The sequence below is a fragment of the Colobus angolensis genome, unplaced genomic scaffold, assembly GCF_000951035.1.
Source record: "Colobus angolensis palliatus isolate OR3802 unplaced genomic scaffold, Cang.pa_1.0 Scaffold137, whole genome shotgun sequence".
In the NCBI taxonomy this organism is placed as follows: domain Eukaryota; kingdom Metazoa; phylum Chordata; class Mammalia; order Primates; family Cercopithecidae; genus Colobus; species Colobus angolensis.
This window is the reverse complement of record NW_012114455.1, coordinates 1,845,044-1,862,755: the sequence shown is the minus strand read 5'-3', so window position 1 is coordinate 1,862,755 and position 17,712 is coordinate 1,845,044. Positions and strand designations below refer to the sequence as shown.

General features: G+C 42.2%; 1 protein-coding gene across 2 annotated transcripts in view; it reads right to left on the bottom strand.

Moving 5' to 3' along the window:
• FAM118B (family with sequence similarity 118, member B) overlaps positions 1-17,712 on the bottom strand; it is a 50,531-nt gene that overhangs the window by 30,568 nt on the left and 2,251 nt on the right. For both annotated transcript variants that reach the window (XM_011934634.1, XM_011934633.1), the window contains exon 2: positions 2,714-2,783. The gene's annotated coding sequence lies outside the window, so the exon portion shown is untranslated. The remainder of the gene's footprint in view (positions 1-2,713; positions 2,784-17,712) is intronic.

The following is a 17,712-nucleotide window of genomic DNA, read 5'->3' as shown; positions in this document are numbered from 1 at the left end:
AATCCCAAGTAATCCTTAATAGTTGGTTCTTAACTAGGCACTCCATTGATGCAATCCTGGCAGTCAACTACACTCGGAAGCTGGGAAAACTACTCTCTCCAATAACAAGCACTATTTGTTATACACTTCTCACCACCACTTATCCACCAGAGCCTAGATCTGTCCTACCATTTTCTCCTGGAAATTATGTAAGATCGTTTTTGCTGGATTCTAGTTCTGCCAGATGGTCAATTCATGACATCTAGACCTGAATACTTAAGCTTTCTGACTTATTTCTTTACACAGTCAACTTTTCTGAAGGTCCATTCCATCTATTATTACTTTAAAAAATTAAATATAGCCAATCGCTTCTGACTGAGAATGTTTAGGGTCTTCTTATTTAGGTGCTGAATGAAACGTAGCTCAGTATGCCTACATTATATCCAATCATATACCCATCCTGTTTTCTAACAGAGAAACATCTTTTCTTTAGCCTAAAGCATGCCTCACATGATACAATCTCACATGTATACCCCAGCGGCATATAAGCATAAACCATATTTTATTCCTTCTAGAGTAGTGTTTTCAGGAAAAAAAGTCAATTTTAGCATGTACCCTAAACAATATGCAGTTCTTGCTAAAGAGTTTCAAAGCTAACTTCCCAATATACATCAGCTAGTTCACACTTTAATTTTTTTTATGTGATCACAGTTTGAGTTTTCATTTTTGTGGGACTTGCTATGTAGAGCAAAAGTGGAAAAAGGATTTCTGTCACAAGAAAACAGAAGTCAATTACCTGTGGCAGTGTCTTCATTACCTCAATCACTGCTAAGCCACTGAGAAATCCTTCAAGGCCAACAGAGTACAGCAAAATAAAAGTCAGATACTTGGTAAACGCTGAGAAAAGTAACAGCAACCTCATTGATGGAAATGTTAAGGCTGAAGTCTTCATATGAGACAGAACACTTGTACTCTCAAACCTGTCAGCTTGGCAGGAAATATAATGCTTCTATCTCTGGTGGATGAAAAAGGGAAACGGGCTAGTGTTCTAGAAAAAATCCAGAAGAAACATAGTAAAGGGACAAGAGAAAGGGAACTGGTTATCCAAATGAAATTCAGTTTGCACACAGCAGAGGACCTGTGGACTTGAACACATCAAGGAATCCCAGCAGCTCTCGTTTTCATGGCATCTTGGTGCTAAAAAGATAGCAAGCTCTGGGCTTCCCTTCACTTGAGAATCAGAGTGAGGTCTCCCAGCCCGCCTTCCTCGTTCTGAGTTATGTTTCTCCTGTATGTCCAGTGCATAGTCCTCAACTCAAACAAGTGACATGCCAGAAGGAGCTCAGAGTAATACACTTGGGTATATCAGCAGATGAAATAAATCAAATGGAGAGAGAAATTCTAATGTTTTAAAAAGTAGTTTTGCCTGGAAATAAAAGATATACAATTACCAGCTTGAGAAAGTGGTACGTTTCTTGCTATAAAAGGATCAGAAAGCTTCCTCCACTCCTTTTTAAAAAATAAAAGTGACTGGAATAAAGAATGGTTTATTTCTCTAGCATAAACATAGCAAAGGGGTGACTGGAATAAAGAATGGTTTATTTCTCTAGCATAAACATAGCAAAGGGTTAACTTCATTTCTTAAGGGAAAAGAGTCATCCTCTGACTTGAGAAGAAACCAAACCTTTCTAATTGTGGCTTTTGGACTAATTCCAACACATCTGGATTTTTAGCAACTATCAGATTTGGGAGGAAGGGAAAGATACCCGGTGTAAAGTACTACTAAAGAGTTCTCAACAACAAGCTTGTCAGTAGTGAACAAATTAAATAAAATCCTAAAGACTTTGCTTGGGTAGTTGATGAATTCAGTTCCACATGTAGACTGCAGCCTTTCCCATCAGCGGATAAAGCAAACTGTTTCCTCCAGCTCAGCACACAGAGAGACAGGAATCATGTCTAGCTGTGCCAAGATCTGATTCCTCTGTGGATCCCAGACTTGAAATATTTCCACTATCTATGGTGAACTTGATTGGCTCTTACTTTTATCCCTTAGCATGGCTGAGACCTTCTACCTTCTGTAGAAGGTAGATACAGATAAGATCTGTATCACACTCATTTCCTGAACATGTGCCTTAACAGAGTCACTGAGGAAATGCCAGACTGATGCCACTTATTCTTGCCATTTTACCAGCAAACAATGACCCCCTATCTGAACAATGTAAGGAGAAAGACCTCACCAGAGGTAAGGTTTCTGAAAGACCTCAAGGATTGAGAAGAATAACCCCAAGGCACGGTGGCTCACGCCTGTAATCCCAGCACTTTTGGAGGCCGAGGTGTGTGGATCATGAGGTCAGGAGTTCGAAACCGGCCTGGCCAAGATGGTGAAACCCCGTCTCCACTAAAAATACAAAAATTAGCCAGGTGGGGTGGCGGGCACCTGTAATCCCAGCTACTCAAGAGGCTGAGGCAGAAGAAACGCTTGAACCCAGGAGGCAGAGGTTGCAGGTAGCCGAGATCGCGCCATTGCACTCCAGCATGGGCGGCAGAGTGAGACACTGTCTCAAACAAACAAACAAACAAACAAACAAAACAGCTCAGATGTTGCTTGCTATTTTCTATTATAAAGCCAAAGTAACGCCTATGTATAGGGAACAAAAGTGTTTCAAGAAGAAATAATGAACAAATTAAAACCTAATTTGAATTAGAAGTTGGTGGCTGGAGGTGATGATTTTACCGTGCAAAAAATGACAACTTCTTTCTTTGTCACTGCTTTTCCTCCTGTGCAGCTTCTGAGAAGGTATATCCTGAAAATAATGACACATGTTGCTAAGGAAGGAGACTTTAAAAATATCAGATATTTCGCATAAATCAAGTAGTATGATCATACAAACAATGCCATCACAAATGGCACAGGTTATTCATTAAAAATGAAACTGAATAACTCTTTAAGGGCAAGATAACTCTTTAAGGACTCTAGTGAGTCCTTAACAATTGAATTTCTACTACGAAAATAGCATGGGTTACCCACGGGAAATAACCGTCAGTAGCTTACTTTTATGTCAACAGAGTAAACACAATATACTGTGTACAAATGCAGATTCTTCCAAGTCTGGGGCATTCCAGAAGATGCCATCATTATAAAGGATATTCTCTATGCGTTAAAATTTGAGGCTGGGCACAGGTGGCTCATGCCTGTAATCCCAGCACTTTGGGAGGTCAAGGCAGGTGGATCAAGAGGTCAGGAGTTCAAGACCAGCCTGGCCAAGATGGTGAAACCCCATCTCTACTAAAAACACAAAACATTAGCCAGGTGTGGTGGTGGGCACCTGTAATCCCAGCTACTCAGGAGGTTGAGGCAGAGAATTGCTTGAACCCGGGAGGTGGAGGTTGCAGTGAGCCAAGATCATGCCACTGCACTCCAGCCTGGGCGACAGAATGAGACTGTCTCAAAACAAAAACAAACAAACAAAAAATTGACAACTCTTAATAAAGGGAAGACTTTTCTGTTATAAAAATTAAAATAGGCCAGGCCTGGTGGCTCATGCCTATAATCCCCAGCACTTTGGGAGGTCGAGGCAGGAGGATCACTTGAGCTCAGGAGTTTGAGACCAGCCTGGCCAACATGGCAAAACCCCATCTCCACACAAAATATAAAAATTAGCCAGGTGTGGTGGCATACACTTGTAATCCCAGCTACTCAGGAGGGAGGCTGAGGCAGGAGAACTGCTTGAACGCAGGAGGCAGAGGTTGTAGTGATCTGAGATCATGCCACTGCACTTCAGCCTAGGTGACAAAGCGAGACCCTGTCTCAAAAAAAAAATAAATAAATAAAAATAAAAATGTTTAGTAAATATATTCCACTTAATTTTCACCCCTTTTCAGTTCCTTGAGGATTTCCAACTTAAACAGAGCTAAAAATTAAAAAAGAGTTTTTTGGCTGGGCGCAGTGGCTCACGCCTATAATCCCAGCACTTTGGGAGGCTCAGGCAGGTAGAAGGCTTGAGCTGAGAAGTTCAAGACCAGCCTGAGCAACATGGCGAAACCCCATGTGTACCAAAAATACAAAAATTAGCCGTGTGTGGTAGCGCATGCCTATAGTGTCAGCTACGTGGGAGGCTGAGTTGGGAGGATCACTGGAGCCTGGGATGTCAAGGCTGCAGGGAACCGTGATCATGCCGCTGCACTCCAGCCTGGTGACAAAGTGAGAACCCATCTCAAAAATAAATAAATAACAGATTTTGAAAATTTAAAAAATTCACCATTAAAAACTCTTAAGTATAACTGACTGTCTATAGTGATTAAGTGAATTCACTTGGCTACACCAGGTGAAATATCTTGGAGGTCCCTACGTTGCGAGCATGGAATCCAAAACCCATTCATAGCAAAACCAAGAACAGGAGGATAAGAAAGATATGAAGTAGATCTGTGTTACAGTTATTCTTAGAATTAAAAGAAAAACAAATGTGTTACAACATGAAGAGGTACAAAAAAAATCACTCAAGTTCACTTTATTCATCATTACATAATTACGTTCGAGTTTACTTTCAAATGTACAATATTTTAGACAGACAGGATTAAAAATAATTGAATAAACACCCATGATAGGTTTAGTTATATATAAAACCCAGTTATCAGAGTACGAACTAAAGAGGGATTTAAGAATAAGCTTGAGGCTGGACACGGTGGCTCACGCCACCCAGCACTTTGGGAGGCCAAGGCAGGTGGATCATCTGAGGTCAGGACTTCAAGACAAGCCTGGCCAACATGGCGAAACCCCATCTCTACTAACAATACAAAAATTAGCTGTGCATGGTGATGGGCGCCTGCAGTTCCAGCTCTTCAGGAGGCTGAGGCAGGAGAATTGCTTGAACCCAGGGGGCGGAGGCTGCAGTGAGATGAGATCACGCCACTGCCCTCCAGCCTGGGTGACAGAGCAAGACTCAGTTTCCAAAAAAAAAAAAACAAAAACAAGAAGCTTGTTTTGTTTGAGAGCATTCAATTTCTCTCTTTTAATTTATCATTCAACAGTCAATAAATTTAAGTCTACTAAATGCTAGGTGTTTTGTTGTTGTTGTTGTTTTGTTTTGTTTTTTTTGGACAGGGTCTCACGGTTGCCCAGGCACGATCATGGCTCACCGCAGCCTCGACCACCAGGCTTGGTGATCCTCCCACCTCAGTCTCTCAGGTAGCTGGGACTACAGGCACACACCACCGTGCCTGGCTAAGTTTTTGTAGATACAGGGTTTCACCACGTTGCCCAGATTGGTCTTGAATTCCCAGGCTCAAGTGATCCGCCTGCCTCAGCCCTCCCAAAGTGCTACAGTTACAGGTGTGAGCCACTGCACCTGGCCAATGCTAGGTTCTTGACCTTCCTATTTAAAATGGCAACAGAACTGGAGGCCAGAAGAGGTAGTTGCATTTCCTTTTAAAGAAAGAGAGCAGACTAGTAGATTTGGGGGTGATCTATATGCAGTCCTGCCTGGGGGAAGGAGAGAAAAGGCCTGTTAAATTTCTCAAGGGCCTTTCTAATTCACAGTGATATGAACTTGTACCGTGTTCCTTTTTGGCTATGAGAAGAATGCGGACTATTTTTTGCCTCAGAAAGTCAAAGATCCATGTTTCTGAACATTTTCTTTAGTAATCTTCTTCTTTTTTTTTTTTTTTTGAGACAGAGTCTCACTCTGTCACCCAGGCTGGAGTGCAGTGGTGCAATCTCAGCTCACTGCAACCTCTGTCTCCTGGGTTCAAGCAATTCTCCTGCCTCAGCCTCCCAAATAGCTAGGATTATAGATGCCCACCACCATGCCCAGCTAATTTTTGTATTTTTAGTAGAGACAGGGTTTCACCATGTTGGCCAGGCTGGTCTCGAACTCCTGACCTCAAATGATCTGCCCGCCTTGGCCTCTCAAAGTGCTGGGATTACATGTCTTTAGTAATCTTACTTCACTCCAGCCTCACGGAAAACGAAGCTGGAAACAATGAACAGCAACTCACAGAAGAGGATTCAAACTGACCAACCATGACAAATTGGGAAAGGAATCAATCTGAAGCTTAAGAAGCTACAAAAGGATACTCTACTTATCAAAAATAAAATTCAGAAACAACATGGGAAAGGATTAGCTGTGGACAAGTATTACTGGAACAGCTCTAGCGACCTCACGGGAGAAACTGGGTGTGGCTCTTTATAAAAAGTATTGTGTATCTGAAACAAAGACAGTGCTGATGATCTACACCCACAGAACACACGAGATGTACACACAACTTGGGCAATATTCTACTATAGTGGGCAATGATTATGACCTTATGAAAGTAGTGTGCCAAATTTAAGATTGGAAACTTAGGGAACAAATGGAAAATTTCACTGCGTCAAAGAACAGAAAATATGGATTGCTAAATAAAAACTTGAAAAGGATTTGGTGCTACTGAGCTCGAAAGAAACAGGGGACCTGAGAAAAGCTGCTCTTAAAGGGCAGTTCTCCCTAAGCCCGCAATTGCTGCCTCTCTTAAGATGCCAAGTGCACCTGGCATCTCTGCCATCCTCTGCTGCAACGAAGAGACTTTTGGCTTCTAATCTGGAGATCTAGAAATTGGAATGGCAAAAGTCTTCAGTTTCTTATTCACATAAAAGAGATCTTGTTTGCTCAGCTGCCCTGTGAACTGAATTTAAGGAACGTTTGCATTATTTCGGAATGACCTAACTTGAGTTAAGACATGAGTCTGGGTGTTCATAGGTTACCATCTGCAGAACATTCATGGGATGGGAGTTCTCTGCCTAATTATTCACTAGTTTTGGCTTATGAGCTTTTTGAAATTGACTGAGGAGAAACACATTCCTAGAAAGCCAAGATATTCTCACATTCCCTCCCTACAGCCCCACTGGCCTCTTCACTGTTCCTCAAACAGGCTGGTACACCCAACCTTGGGGTTTTCCTTTGTATAGATCATTCCTTCTGCCTGGAATGTTCTTTCTCCATGTATCTGCACAGGTTTCCACGCCTTTACTCAGATTGTACCTTCTCAATGATGCTACTCTAACCATCCTATTTAAAATTATACCCCCTACCATGTTAGCTGTTCTACTTTTTATTTCATAGTACACAGCACCCTCTAATATACCAATTATTTATTAGTAGTATGACTCTACAAATTTTTTTTTTTTGAGACAGGGTCTCGCTCTGTCACCCAGGCTGGAACATGGTAGTGTGATCATGGCTCACTGTAGCCTTGCCCTCCACGGGGCTCAAGCAATCCTCCCATCTTAGTCTCCCAGTGCTACAGGTGCATGCCACCACGCCCGGCTGATTTCTTTGTATTTTGTAGAGACGGGGTTTTGTCATGTTGCTCAGGCTGGTCTCAAACACCTGGGTTCAAGCAATCTGCCAGCCTCAGTCTCCCAAAGTGCTGGGATTAGAGGCGAGAGTCACTGGACCTGGCCCTAATTATATTTATTGTTATCTGCCTCCTCCACTGGAATGTAAGTCCCCCAAAGACAGGGATCCTTTGCCTGTTTAGTTTATGGATGTAGTCCAAGAGTGCAGAACAGTGCCTGGCACACAGCAGGCATTCAGATATTTATTTCACAAACTAACTCAAACAAAAGAACACCCTGTAACTGCTTTTAATAAGGACCATAAAAAGCCATTTAGTTTTTAAATGGAACAAATGGGAAAACTGTATACACAAATAAATCAATATTCAGACTACCATGTTTTAGATACGCCAGTGGTACTAGCAGTGAATGTAATCTGATCCTAGACGGCAGGAGAAAACTTCAACTTAAGGTTCCAAGACCATTGTTTGGCACCAGAATATTTTATATATAAATAACTTTATAACTCAAGTCTCTGATGTCTACACTGTAAACTGATTTTTAAGGGTTGATTCTTAGGGGAAGAACTATTTCTGGCAAATGATTCACGGGCATCAGTATTTCGAGCTAAGAAAGCAGTTTCTCTTACTTTACATATTAAATCTATCTAAAATACAATTAGAGAAAAAAGAAAAGCTTATGTAGCAGCAAAAGAGATTTTTCTTTTTTTCTTTTTTTTTTGAGACAGAGTCTTGCTCTGTCGCCCAGGCTGGAGTGCAGTGGCGCGATCTCAGCCCACTGCAAGCTCCACCTCCCAGATTGAAGCCATTCTCCTGCCTCAGCCTCCCAAGCAGCTGGGACTACAGGTGCCCGCCACCACGCCCAGCTAATTTTTTGTATTTTTAGTAGAGATGGGGTTTCACTGTGTGAGCCAGGATGGTCTCAATCTCCTGACCTCGTGATCCGCCCGCCTCGGCCTCCCAAAGTGCTGGGATTACAGGTGTGAGCCACTGTGCCCAGCCCCAGCAAAAGAGGTTTCAAAACACAAATTGGGTTAAGTCATGTTTTAAAATCATTCCATGGCTTCTCCCTGTGTTTAATAACATTATACTCCTCATCGTGGCATGATCCAGTGTCCGCCATCCACACAACATCCATCCAGCCCCCTCCCTTACTCGCTGGGCTCTTGAGGTGCACAGGCCTCTCTCAACTGCTTGAACACTCCCCCGTCCCCTGCCCCACCTCAAGTTCCTGGCTACAGACTTTCCTCAGAGCAATATTCTGCAAGGGCCTCCCCACACCCTCCTCCTTGGCATCTCAATTTAAATGTTACCATCTGTAGCCTGGTTTTCCACTCCCTTTACCCCAAGTTCTTCATTTATACTTCAGTTCCTAGTTTGTATCTCTCAGTACTTGCCGTTATTGGCCTCTCCCACAAGAATAAAAGTCCTTCTAGGGCGGGTACAGTGTCTAATTTATCTATCAACTTATCCCCATCCCATAGCATAGTTCCTGTTATAAAGTGTGTATATGGTACAGAAAACGTTCAAATATTTGCTGATCGATTGAGTGTGTTTCTACCATTAACTACAGTCCAAGGGATCAATTGATATTTCTAATTTTCTGAGCTGCAAAAATTAGGATGAATGGGAAGGTTGTAGTATTTTCTCTCATCCAAACAAATACCTTCCATGCTGACATCCGCCACTCACCTGTTTAAAGCTGTTCATCCCTACACATAAAGATTCTCACCTGCTCTGGAGGAGTCTTCTTCATCTTTTAGATTTTTCCTTCCTAACAACAAGAAATTAGGATCACATAGTACTTCTGTCGAAAGCCTATAGACTTGCTTCATAAAACAAAGCTGCATGCACTTTCCTCCCAGTCCACTTCCATTTGTAGTTCTCTTATGGCCTGGTCACGATTACATTCTGTACATGCTTGCGGAATTTTAAAATGCTAGGAACTGAATTCGCCACAGGTTGCTACATTTTCACGTTCAAATATCTGTTAAACATCAAGCACTGTGCTAAGAATATTAGTATTGCCGCCTCCAGTTCTCCTCCACCAAACACTACATAGCGCTGACACTAAGCCAGGCACTGTTTTCTATACTTCACACATATTCGCTCTTCTGTGAAGCAGAAGCTATTGTCATCTCATATCATAAATGGAATAGATAATGAAACAGAAGCACACATATGGTAAGCAGCTTGTTAAAAGTCACACGACTATTACACATTAGACATGGAGTCAGTGCCCATGATGTTAAGACAAAGAACAATATCATCTCGCAAAATTGAACAAGCCGTGAGCCCCACCCTTAACAAGTCTACACCTTTGGAGAAACAAACTATAAACAAATCTTTACAACATGTTTGTGCCAAGTTTAACATGCCTGGATGAGGTACCAAGGAGATGAGCACTTGTGCTTGAGGAAAATCAAGGAAAGCTTTATGGGAGATAAACACCCTTCTCGCAAAATTCAATGAAATTGTTCGTATTCGTCCTCCTCTGCCTCCTGAAACACCCGAGGCTGAAGTCCATCTCGCCTCTTCCTGGTTTCCCTCCCTCCCCTCTAGTGGGAGGTCTTCCCTGTTTCCTAAATGTTGAGGATCCACAGGGCTCTCTGGTCTATTCCCTTTACATACTCCCTTCTCTTCCCACCCTATTCACCCCTAGACCTTAAAATACCAACTAAATGCTAAGGACTCCCAAAACGCTACCTTCAGTTCAGATCTTGGTGGTGCTTCAGGCCCAGGAGATACCCACTTAAGTTTCAGTCAGGCAGCCCTTCAACACTGAGAGGTACTTTCAGATTGTACTTCAAACTTGGAAGCCAAAAAACAATTCAACAACCTGCTCCTTATCCTAAGTTAATCAGATCTCTGAATAGTAGAAATAAGCTATGTGATAATACTTACAGTCCATTATTTCCTTTTGTTTTAAGCACCAACATATGTATTTACTGATTTTGAAAAAACTGTCATATACTTCAGAATAACATATTTGGATCATTTCCAAATGAGAGACTATGAATCAAAGGGAATCCGGGAAGAAAGTAAATCTGTAACCTTAAACTAGCATGATATTCTTTTTAGGATATTCTTTTTTCCTAATAAAAATTAACCGAAAATTAATTTTTTTTTTTTTTTTTTGAGACGGAGTCTTACACTGTCACCCAGGCTGGAGTGCAGTGGCTTGATCTCAGCTCACTGTAGCCTCTGCCTCCCAGGTTCAAGCTATTCTCCTGCCTCAGGCTCCCAAGTAGCTGAGATTACAGGCCCACGCCACCATGTCTGGCTAATTTTTGTATTTTTAGTAGAGACGGGGTTTCACTATGTTGGCCAGGCTGGTCTCAAACTCCTGGCCTCAAATGATGCACCTGCCTTGGCCTCTCAAAGTGGTGGGATTACAGGTGTAAGCCACTGTGCCCGGTCTACTATTCTCTTTGATCTGAAGATGAACTGAGAGCTGAAAAGCACTGTTCAGATCTGCCCGGTCTACTATTCTCTTTGATCTGAAGATGAACTGAGAGCTGAAAAGCACTGTTCAGATCTGCCCGGTCTACTATTCTCTTTGATCTGAAGATGAACTGAGAGCTGAAAAGCACTGTTCAGATCTGAAATAAGAATCTGAAAACTCTTAAAAAAAAAAAAAACAAAAAAAACCAAGCCCAGCCAAGCATCGGTCTTAAAAAAAAAAGTAAGCCGGGCATGGTGGCTTACCGCCTGTAATCCCAACACTTTGGGAGGCCGAGGCAGGTGGATCATGAGGTCAGGAGATCGAGACCATCCTGGCCAACATGGTAAAACTCCGTCTCTGCTAAAAATACAAAAATTAGCTGGACATGGTGGCATGTGCCTGTAGTCCCAGCTACTCAGGAGGCTGAGGCAGGAGAATTGCCTGAACCTGGGAGGCAGAGATGGCAGTGAGCCGAGATCACGCCACTGCATTCCAGCCTGGGCGACGGAGCAAGACTCTATCTCAAAAAAAAAAAAAAGTGGCCAGTGAAAACAATTGAAGGTATTTAAAAAAAAAAAAAAACAGAGAGAGGAGAGAGAAAACAGAAAACAGACTAGGGAGACTAAAAACATACTTTCATAAGGAAGTGAACATGGTCAGTGGAAGACCAAGGAGGACTCTCAGAGAGCAACCAAAAAGCTGGGCAGCCTGGGCTCAAAGGAGGCAGATGGATACTTCATTCAGGATAAAGAGAGCATCTTTCCCCCAAACTTGAAAGTAACAGATCACTGCAGGAAATACGCAGAAAGAGCAAAATGAAGCCCCCTTCCTCCAATGTGGAGCTAACCACTGCTGACATTAGGGTTTATGGGGAGAAAAGCAGTTTTTAAGAGGAACTCTCGGAGTAAGTCTGAGCATCCTGGGTTCATGTTCCTATCAATTCTAAAAACATCATTCATTAGTTTGCCCCTGCTTTTACGCCATAAATCTTCGTACATATAAGCCCCTCCTTTGAAACAAAATTCTTCCTTCAATGTCTTATTAAAATTAACTTTAAAAAAACTCAAGCTGCTTGAGTTTTTTTTTAGTTAATTTTAATAAGTACAGTAGTGCATGTTTTCCGCAGTAGAATAAAGAAAGAAGCAGTCTATTTCTAGTGGCTGGGGGTAGGGAGGCACTGGGGAAGAGCAGGAACCTAGAAGAGTCAGCAGAGGGTAGACACTTCCCAGCCCCATGGACAAGACTCCAGCGGAATCTGTAAAACTGCAGTGAAGTACTAAGTTCTGGCAACAGATCTCAAACCTGCTCCTTAGCAAGAGAGCTAAAAAGAGAGTGTTTCTTACGCACTGTCAATGTGACTCTTAAGGCATATAAACAATAGGGAGAACTTGTCTCTACAAAAATAAAAAATTAGCCAGGTGTTGTGACACATGCCTATGGTCCCAGCTACTTGGGAGGCTGAGGTGGGAGGATCGCTTGAACCCAGGAGGTCGAGGCTGCAGTGAGTCATGATCACGCCCACTCCAGTCTGGGCATCAGAGAAAGACCCTTCCTCCAAAAAAAAAAAAAAAAAAAAAAAAAGATAAATAAGAGCTGAAGGATAAGCTTCCAAAAATAAACAAGGAAAACAAGAAATTCGTGCTTTTCCTTATGTGATATTACTGTGCTGCATTCCATGACACTAAGAATATAAAACATAACTTCCGTCCTTAAGTGTTTACCTCTTAATCTTTTCCCAAGGACCCTATGAAAATGACAACAGAGCAGTTTTTCTTTTTTCAAGGTATAAAACCAAGAACGTGAGGTGCAGGAGAGAGGCATTCAAGTTTTCAATGAATTTTTGGAAATGGAAAGCAAGCTTTAAATGCAGACCTGAAAATGTGGATTGGCATAAAGTCTATTTAACTAATGCGCAAAGTGTCTTCCTCACCCCCTGCTAAGCCAGAGCACTATCTATTTTCATCTGTTTTCTCCACCTCCAAATCCAGAGGTTTAGAGAAAAATGAACTGAAATCTGAAATGGGTCTGGAGTGAAATACATCAGTAGGTGCAATGAAGAACTGAAAACACAGATTATGTCAACAGATGCACACTAAAAGGTTATCCAAGCGCCCATCCTTGTCCCAGCAACCAATGTACTGTCAGTTAAAGAAACATTAGCAAACATACACATTTGTACAAACATATACACAAAACCCATGTATACCAGTCACCCTCCAGTGATGCCCACCACCCAACAAGACCCATGCTGGGAACTTAAAATAACAAAAAACAAAAATGAACAGTCAGAATCATTCGACATTCGAAGAAATCCCACAATAAAATAAGTCTTTTATTCCTTAAATTATTAAGCATCTATTCATCGCCAGGCACTGTTTCAGAGGCTGGAATTATAGAGGCAAACAAAGAAAACAAAATCCCTGCCCTCATAGAATGTTTATTTTAGTGGTGAGGGAGAGAAGTAAATAAATACGTGGGATGCTAGATGGTGGGAAATGCTTCTGGAGAGAAACAAAGCAGGGAAGTGAGATGGGGGTCTGAACCTCTCAATCCAGTGCTCTCCTCACTGAGGTGACATTTAAGCAAAGACTTGTGGATTCATCCAAAGTGAGGTGTGGGAGCAAGTCCCTGGATATCTGAGGGAAGACACATCCAGACAGAGGCACAGGTGCAAAGGCCCACATCACCTGGAGGAAATGGAGCCCATGCAGAGAGGAAGAAAACTAAAACACTACAATGGGCCCTCTGAGCCCATCATGTCCACATAACAAGAATGGATATTACAAAAAGGTATCAAAGAAAAATTAAAGATTGAGCGAAAAATCACAAAAATTGGATAAGAAAACATCCTGGAACTAGAGAACATGAATTTCCAGAACCAGATCCGTCTGTGAGAAGCCAGCACAACAGCTGAGTAAAGACCCACACCCTGGTGTTAATACACATTATGAAACTGCAGAACACCAGAGACAGAGAATACCCTCAAAGCTTCCAGAAGGGGAGAAAACAAACAAAATAAGGTTGCATAAGAAGGATTTGAATCACCATGTCTCTAGAGCAATTACAGATGCCTTCAACACTCTGAGAGAACCTTATTTCCAATCTAGAATTATGTAACTGCCAAACTATCAAACAAGTGTGTGGGCTAAACAAAGTCATTCAAATACTTCTTAGAAATAACTGAAGCATGTGCTTTTAAAAAATAAAGACATAAGCCCAGAAAGAGGAAGACACGGTTCCTGCACAGGAAAGGGCAGGTCCAGGAGGACCCCAGGGCAGCAGTTCTTGAGAGCAACAGTAAAGGGGGGAGGAGGAGGAGGAGGAGGAGGAGGAGGAGGAGAAGGAGGAGGAGGAGGAGGAGAAGGAGAAGGAGGAGAAGGAAGAGAAAGAGGAGGAGGAGGAGGCAGAGCTCCAATAAACAGGTGATACATTTGAGCTCACAGAAAATGTTACTGACAAGAATGTGACAAATATATTGGAGCATTTGGGAAAAAATTAACAGTAGGTACATGAAACACACAGGTGAAAGCCAACCTACACACCAGGAGGAACACACTGTCACAGATCATCTAGCTCAACAGTGAACAGTATTTGACAGAGGTGTAAGTACATAAAAGCTACCTGTTTTAGCAAAAAATTACAATAGAACTGTATTAGGGGATAGAGGGCATGGAAAAATAGGAAAGTGGCGGGATGCAAGAGCTAAATACTAATCTATTGCTGCAAGAAATCAACAGGCCAAACATGAGGGGAAAACCAAGAAAGAATAACAAACCAACTATTTAGCAACAAGAAGATACAGCAGACTCTCAAAAAAAGTCATTTTGTTCAACATCGTTTTTTCATAACGTTGTTGAGAAAATAAGTGATTCCTGGCTGAGGTCACCCATCTGTGTGGAGCTGGCACGTTCTCCCCACGTCTGTGTGTGGTTTCTCCAGGTATTCTGCTTTCCTCCCACGTCTCGAAGATGTGCCCACTAGGTTAACTGGTATGTCTGCATGGTCCCTGTGTTTGTGTGTGTGTGTACACGCACACCCTATGGGATAGATGGCGTCCTGTCCAGGGCTGGCTCCTGCCTTGTGCCCTGAGCTGCCGGTATAGGCTCCAGTCACCTGTGAGCCTGAGCTGGAAAATGCATGAATGCATACAAATTACCAGCAAACAAAAATCTGCAAAGTTTATGGTAATCATTCAAATGCACAACAATAACCGATATGGCACAAAAGCTCTCAGTGGCCCTGCCCTATTGGTGATTGATTGTTTTGGAACTGAGTATGGTGGTAGGAAATGCTTCTGACAATTTTCACTTTGCACACATTTATTCCTCGATTTAACCCGCCACCAATATGATTGCAGTAACTCACTGACTCACCAAAAAGTGGGTGAAAATCTCACTTGTTTCAGTGTTTCATATTACAAATGTTTTGGTCTTTATTTAGAAGTTGGGTATGTTTTTGTGACCAGAAAAACGCCATAGAAACCATATGGTAAAACTGGTTTTGTTATATGGTGTTTCAAGAATACTGATGACGTTGACAACTTACTGTAAAGACAGAGGAAAAGAGGCAAACAACTGAGTGGTCGCCTCTAAAGAACGGGACTGTGAGGTAGGGAGGGCAGAGGAACAGTTTTTGTTTTGTTGGTTTTTTTTTTGGTGACGGAGTCTCGCTGTGTCACCCAGGCTGGAGTGCAATGGTACAACCTCGGCTCACTCCATCTCTCCAGTTCAAGCGATTCTCCTACCTCAGCCTCCCAAGTAGCTGGGATTACAGGCGCACGCCACCACGCTCAGCTAATTTTAGTACTTTTAGTAGAGATTGGGTTTCACCATGTTGGCCAGGCTGGTCTCAAACTCCAGACCTCAGGCAATCCACCAACCTCAGCCTCCCAAAGTGCTGGGATTACAGGTGCACCCAGCCTGAGAAACTGCTTTTTAAATATAAATCTTTTATTACTATTTGACTTTTAAACCATATTACACAAATTACTTTTTCTCTTTCTTTGAGACGGGTCTGTCTCTGTCACCCAGGCTGGAGTGCAGTACTGCAATCACGGTTCACTGAAGCTGCAGCCTTGACTTCCTGGGCTCAAGTGATCCTCCCACCTTAGCCTCAAGGGTAGTTAGGACCACAGGTGCGTCACCATGCCCAGCTAATTTTGTGATTTTCTGTAGAGACGAGGTCTTGCTCCTAGGCTCAAAAGATCCTCCCCGCTAGGCCTCCCACAGTGCTGGGATTAAGGTGTGGGCTGCGCACCCCGCCCCCATTGAGGAAATCTTTTTTTTTTTTGAGACGGAGTCTCACACTTTCACCCAGGCTGGAATGATGCAGTGGCACGATCTCGGCTCACTGCAACCTCTGCCTCCCGGGTTCACGCCATTCTCCTGCCTCAGCCTCTCAAGTAGCTGGGACTACAGGCGCCCTGTCTATTTGTATTTTTAGTAGAGACGGGGTTTCACCGTGTTAGCCAGGATGGTCTTGATCTCCTGACCTCATGATCCGCCCACCTCAGCCTCCCAAAGTGCTAGGATTACAGGCATGAGCCACCGCGCCCGGCTGGAAAGCTTAAAGTATATTCCAACACCACTCAATGAAGTAACCTCCAAATATAAACATTAGCTCAGTGGTGAAAAGTTAAATTCTGGGGACAAGAGCAGAATTCGGTTTCTTCGTATCAATGCTAAACGTATTCAAGATAAACCTGAAATAAATCCCACTGATTCGGGCTGAAAGAGAAGTACTTACATATCAGTGGAAAATCTTCACAGACTAGAAACAGAGTTGCAAAGATCTTTTAAATGACAAAAAAACTGAAGCCCAAATTATTTGTTCAAGTTCGCAGCGGCTGAACTGGGACTAGTCCCACATCTCCTGGCTCCCAGTAACTGCACTTTCCAGGGCACCTCCCGAGAGTTCCTGCTAATTGCGTCCTTTAATCTCTATAAAACCATAAAACAATGTCCAAGTACTTCCTGCTTTTCAAGAAAACGGAATCGCTGGTTAATCTGCAACTAGCAAATCACAGTTTGAGAAGGTGTAACTTAAACTTCATGCCACTGATTAACCTTAAATTTATGATAAACGCAAGTTTATACTTGTGAAATACTAATGCAGCCTTTCTGTTCCTGAATAGACTAGGAAATATCTTTAAAAAGAAACTATCAAGTTCTTCATATGGTTATTTTGGGGGCACATATTATGATATATCAAAATCAATGTAAATAAGTCATGTTTGAATAGAGCTGTACTCTGCAAGAATGAAGAAATCACTAATAGAATTTCCTTCCTTGTTTTAAGAAAATAGTTTAGACAAGAGGAGTTCCCAACAAATGGACTGTGGCATTGACGCAGAAATGGAAAAGTGAACTGCCTAAAAAGGGACCAGCTGAATGAGGAAGAGGGAGGAGGCAATAGAGATTATAATAAAGCAAACACAAAAACCAGAAACAAAAGAGTGTTTGGCAGTGGCAGTATCGCAGCCAATGAGATTTATCTGAGGGGCGATTATTGCTCTTTGAAAATTGAAAAAAAAAAAAAAAAAGACATGACATTTGCATAAATTCTTTATACTGAGAACAACTCTACTTTAAATCACCAAGTGCCTAGACTCACGGGAGAAACATTAAGGATGTCGAAACTTACGTACTCATACTGGCTAAAGCTGTACTGTCATACCAAACAAAAACTTTGAATTCTTTAAATTTCTCTACAAAGTTTCAACAAGACAAACCTAAAAGTTCCTTCTCCAGAAATAAGGAACAAATACTTTTATTCTTCGTCACTGTGTGCTTTGAGTTAACCTGAAACCCTAGAGCATAAGCTCTGTGTCACTAGCAATGATATTTGAGTTGGTTCTTCGTTTTGTTTCCTGCCACAGAAGGCCAATTCTGCAAGAACAGGTGTAGTTTCTCGAATGCCATAAAGTCAGGGTAGAAACAGGTTCTCCCATCCCGGACACA